Consider the following 5,847-nt stretch of genomic DNA (forward strand, 5'->3'; position numbering starts at 1 on the left):
ATGTTCCCTCCCCTGCCATGGCAGGGGGTCGGACTAGATGATCTCGTCAGGTCCCTTCCGACCCTACCAACTATGAAACTATAAAAATGACCAACCCAATCTAAGTTAATCCTACCTCTGAGGTACATTTAACTGAGATCAGGTTGGCCATTTTTAGACTGATCCAGCCATTCTGAACTTCTGTACAATTCCCAAGGTAGCCCCAGGGTTGGGAAAGCCCAGCTGCTGGCCCCAGCCACAGGGCTGCAGTTTTCCTACCCCCGCCCTGGCACTGGGTTATTTTTAGCCTCTCAGTCTCTCTCCCCACCCCCAAACAGACAACTGTCCTCTCCCCCGGTGGAGCAGCCAGCCTCCATTGAGTCCACCAAACCCCTAAGCCCACAAGCCACTCCTCGTGCCGGTTTTAACAGCATTCACCAGTGGTGGGAGCCAAGCAAGTAAGTCAGGGTTGGGGAAGGGATGGGCAGGATGGCAGGGGGTGTTTGTCTGGGGGTGGAGGTGAAGTCAGCAGGATTAAAAAAGCACCTAGTCCTGGGGGCTGGGGGAGAGAATCCCTATATTCCCCCCACAGATCCTGCAAGCTTTCTAGACCCCACCAATCCCCCCGCATGGACCTCCCACCTGCCCTCTGATCCTCCCCCAGAACCTGCTTGCTCCCTATTTCTCCTCCCCCCACCTCCAGAGCCTACCTGCCCACCCGATCTCTCTAAGCCCATCCCTTGTTAGCTCTCTCCATCCCAGCTTACCTTAGATTGGCTGGCCTTAGATCAATTTACCTCCCCGTAACCTCCCTGAATGTCTTTACATACTCACAGTGTCAAATACTGGACTTGTATACATCAATATAAGCCATTGACATTCTGTCTTTCATTTAACTATTTTGAATTTGAAGTGACAACAGAGTAATTGTATGCATGTGTCCTAACTGAAGGAGATGTTCATTCACACTAGTCAGATCCTACAGGTGTTACTGACAATAGATTCCACCAAAGACCAAAAACATTTTACTTCAAAATGTTCTTTATAACATGCACCAGAAAACTACGCATAAAATACAGGCATGCTGTTACGCCAACCAGCAGCTATTGCTGTTTAGTTCTATATACTTAAGAAGTACTAATAACTAAATGAAGAACTCAATGCAGGTTCACCAGACGTCTAAGGGGTCAAATTAATTCTACAAATGTTATGCTTTCATTTGAGGGAGTAGGCGTTGACTAATATGAGGCAACTTGATTCAGCCCTCCTATCCCAGGACTTTCAACATGAAAGGCATGGTAGTGGTGATGGGCAGATCTAGGATTTTGAAAAGGGGAGGGATAGGTGGTGTAGCCCATCATCACATACAATACAACACATAGTACTCCAGTTAAAGAGAAACTAGAAGCTTTACTATTATGCTAGAGGCATCAGACTACATTTTTCAGTTTACAATCAAAACAAAACCAAGTATAACTTTATTGGAATGTATGCTAATTTGCTAGTTTATATATTAAGTTTAAAAAAATACAACAAACTAGGAAAAAATACTCCAAAGATATTGTTTTATTAGATCTTTAGTCTTTGTAGTTCAATATAAATCTCTCCTTTAGATTTGGAAAACAAAATCTAGCTGCCCTGTACATTTTGACAGTGCATCCAACATTTACCTGTCAATCACTTCCACGCACAAGTTAATGTTCACCTGAGTAAATACTACCATACCTGAGTTAAGCATTTTTTTTTTTTTTTTTTTTTTTTTTTTACCTAGAATTACAAACCATCTGCAGGGCTATGAAAAAGAAGAGAGAGATTACCAGGAAGAGTTAACACAGCAAAATTACAGAAAAAAGGATAACTTGCTTAACGGAACATCAAGGTCATTCAAAAGAGAGAGGGTTTTTAACATCTGTGGAGTGAGGAGAGATTAGCAGGAATCAGGTATATTATAATGAGCCATGAAATCATTTGAATCCCTTATCACTGCCTGAATAAAAATGCTGCTGCCTTTCTGTGATAGCTGGTTTTAAATTTTGGGTGAAGCAGGACTCAAAGAAGGGTGTGCAACTTCACCATTACACTCCCCTGGATCTACCCTAGGAGTGGTTAACCCCAAGCCAAAGGCAGGATCTTTTGCACTGTTATCCTAAGAATATCTCCCTATTTAATGCTGTAAAAGAAAGGAAGCCACACTTACCCCTCAAGGCATCCACTAGTTATCACCAAAGCATTCATATATCAAGCTTCGAGTCGCATATACTTGACAACATACATTACACAACTGAAGCGAGAATGTTTAATACCCCTAACACCAAGGAAAGGATTAAATTTAGTTAATCCTTTCCTTGGTTCTTCATTTAGTTCTTCATTTAGAACTAGGAGAGAGAAGTATGCATAGAAGTATGAAACTATGCATAGAGAAGTATGCATAGTTCTTCATCTAGTTCTTCATTTAGTTAGGCAAGTTTGTTTAGCTAGGTATGAGGTTGAAGTTAAAAGTAACAACCAAGATCATTAACTTCTAATAGCACCATTTTAGATCGATTTGAATTTAGAGATTTTCTGGTGTACTTTATTTGCAGAAGCTGTGGTAGCTGTCAGATTTGGGTTCCACATTGGGCTGGGCTGTGGAACCATTCTGTTTAACAACTGCAGCTTGTTTTTGTCAACTATGGGCATGTCTACACATGCATTTAGGAATGCCTAAATTTATATGCACGTTAGCTTAATGCACATTAAGGCAATTTAGGCTCGCATCTACATAGTAAACCACATCAATGCTGTGTGCACAGGCTGATGTGAGACTAAAGTTAGTCCCACATAAGTCCATATACAGTGTTAATGCACCTTAAGGCGTCTGTATGTGCATTAATGAGCTTTAGCTATTCACACCTACATTTGATACCTTTTGCAGGTATCAAATTTAGGCACAAATAGCCTGAAATCTCCATTTTTAAGGTGCATTAAGGACGCATATGTGTAGATGCACACCCTTAATACACCTTAAATTGGGCTAAAGCGCCTTTAATCAACATGTGTGGACACACCCTATGTGAAGTTTACAGTAGCCACCTCTGCTGTAGGTCTTTATGCAGCACTTTGTTGTCCAGATAGTGAAGACATTTAGGACAGCCATCCTTGTTTGTACAACAGTATTTTGCAAATAGATTAATGGAGTTTTGTGGAAATAAGTAGTGGATCATACTGCACTGTTGCTAGGAAACTTAGCGCTACCAGATTGCCAGGATTTTTAATCGGAACTATCTGGCGAGTATTTTATATATCCTAATAGAAATTGATGATGATATAATAAAAATGGTGAAGTTTTATTTTACAGCTTTTTTTTCCAAATCTCAAGAATCCTCAATATGCTTAACCAACAGATAAGGCATACTTTACTAATGCTGTGATTACACAGAAAAATGAATCAGACTTCTCTGTTGAGAAAAAGGGTAATGGTCAGCTATCATCTTCTGCATGTTTCTTTTTCTTCCTGCATTTGCCTAGGATCAATAACTTTCATTTCAACCTCTTTCAAAGGTGGACAAAATAGATTTCACTGGAAATTCTTTATTTCTTTATTTTTATAAAGTCCGTATTCTGTAAAGAGTGATAGCTCTGGATATGGACCCAGTCCCTAGACCTATATAAAATTCTAGCTTCTGATGATTTCTGTCAAAGGCAATCCTTGATGTTGAACCTTAGTAGTGGAAAGTTCACCTGAACAAAATCATGGAGCCCTGAAGTCCCAGCCGTGCCATGGAGACTGAACTGTCTAGCAGAATTTCAAAACTGCTGGTGCTTATTCTACCTGGGGGAGGGGGCTAAGGGGGCCATGAATATCAGTTGATTCTGTGCGTTTTGTGGGTAGCAACCTATCCTGATAACCTATTTTTAAGGAAGCATATAGGCCAATACTGACCCAATTTCCAATACGCGGCTTTTCAGCTTGAAGAGCTGTGTCCAACTGGTAAGTCTGGTGTAGTGGAAGTCTAGTGTGGCATGGGACAGAGCCGCAAGCAGCTCATCCAGGAGGCGGGGCAGGACCCCCCAGGTCTGCGTGGTGTGGGCTGCAGCTGCAGGCTGAGGCCAGGCACAGGCTGGGTGCAGGACAGGGATGTGGCTTATCATGGGGGCTCAGCAAGGGGGAGACGGCTTTAATGATTTAAGAAGAAATGATAATCTCAGAGAAAGTAGTACTCAAATCCTATATTTTTATCTGAAGTTAAGCCCAATAGAACATACCTAATTCATAAAAGTGGTGATAAAAATATGAAGATCATTCAACATTAGTCTAACTCCTCAACCATAAATAACTACAGCATCACTCCCAGGAGAAATGCAATGTCTGTTCGTAGGCCTTGAGAGGTATGTTGTCAAGAATGAATTCTCTAACAGGCATACTATTAGTATATAAGTTTGTAGCTTTGCTCAGAACGCTGTCCCCGATGTACTTTGGCACTGTACATTAGGAAGAGGAGCATACCCGGCCCTGGTCTCTTGACAAATAAAACTAAAAGCTCTCCACCCTCAAAAGTACACTGAGGTTGACTATTTGAAGAGCTGTAAGGACAGTGGTGAGGAAATTCATTTAACGACATGGGCAAGCACAAAGGGAGGTGAAAAGTGTAATAGCATGTTATACATACATCAAAAGGGTTATATAAGGCTATGCCCATACTGCAAGTCACCCTTGTGAGCTAGCTTTAAAATAACCATCAGTCTAGCCATAGCTGCACAGAGTTCTGAATGCTCAGGTGGCCCACCCATTTAAGGAGCAGACAAAAGTGCAGCTCCCCAGTCTAACTCACGACAATTCACAGAAAGTGCCATGAGTTAAACCAATTCTCCCAGACCAAAAGATGTTAGGGAGGGAATTGGGCTGGTGTTTCCCCAGCCTGTGCTGGAGTGAAGGTGGGTAGACTGGAGCCCCCTCAAGGTGCAGGCTGGGCAAACACCAGCCCAAGCTATCTCCCCTCCCTTCTCCTCCTCCTCCCATCCTGAGACAGCACCAGGGGCAGGGCTGGGCTGTGGCAGCCCAGCCACAGGAGCAGATGCACATTAATGAAGGTGCTCCACTTTGAGAGTTAATTTGTCACACAATTGGAGTGCTCTGCAGCTGTGAAAGACTGTTAGGGCATGGCTGTAGAGTGCTTTCAAGCAGTTGATTGTGCGACCAATGTAATTTCTGTCTGTGCCTTCAATCCTGCCTCTCAAGTGGGTTTTGCAGTACATGCTGAACTTCACGCTACTGCAGTTCAACTGGTACCAGTCCCCAAACCAGATAATTTAACATGCATAAATACATATTTTATACATATATATGCTCCTTTCCCTAATGTGCAGCACACACATACACACACAAACATATACACACCATGGCCAAACAGTTAGAGAGGCCACCCTAGTCCCTGAGGCTCAAAGAAGATAAGCAACCATCATGCAAAATGAAGCCTAGACTTCAGAAACATATAAAAATACAAAAGTTCCTCAAGTATGAAATACAAGCTAACAAAATCATGACGCAGATCCTCAAGGAATCCATTTCTAAGCAGTAGAAGGAGAAAAAAGGTGATTAGGAACAGTCAGCATTGATTTCCAGGGGCAAGTCATGCAAGACCAACCTGATTGCTTTCTATGATGAGATAAGGCATGCTAAGCAAGTGTGAGCTGGATGAATGAATAACAAGCTGGCTGGAGCATCCAGCTCATAGAGTATTAATCAATGGCTCAATGTCTAGTTGGCAGTTGGTATCTAGTGGAGTGCCCCAGGGGTTGGTCCTGGGGCCAGTTTTGTTCCGTGTTTCATAGATTCATAGATGTTAGGGTCGGAAGGGACCTCTATAGATCATCGAGTCCGACCCCCTG

General features: G+C 42.5%; 2 protein-coding genes across 7 annotated transcripts in view; one reads left to right on the forward strand and one right to left on the reverse strand.

Moving 5' to 3' along the window:
- The window catches only part of LOC102376702 (dermatan-sulfate epimerase), a 350,602-nt gene that overhangs the window by 290,380 nt on the left and 54,375 nt on the right, over nucleotides 1-5,847 (reverse strand). The window lies entirely within an intron of this gene.
- Nucleotides 1-5,847, forward strand: part of COL10A1 (collagen type X alpha 1 chain) — a 62,200-nt gene that overhangs the window by 29,761 nt on the left and 26,592 nt on the right. The window contains exon 2 of one of the 4 annotated variants that reach the window (XM_025207049.1): nucleotides 1,751-1,920. The exons of the other annotated variants lie outside the window; for them this stretch is intronic. The gene's annotated coding sequence lies outside the window, so the exon portion shown is untranslated. The remainder of the gene's footprint in view (nucleotides 1-1,750; nucleotides 1,921-5,847) is intronic. 4 annotated transcript variants of the gene reach the window in all.

Source organism: Alligator sinensis, unplaced genomic scaffold, assembly GCF_000455745.1.
Source record: "Alligator sinensis unplaced genomic scaffold, ASM45574v1 scaffold38_1, whole genome shotgun sequence".
NCBI classification, from domain to species: domain Eukaryota; kingdom Metazoa; phylum Chordata; order Crocodylia; family Alligatoridae; genus Alligator; species Alligator sinensis.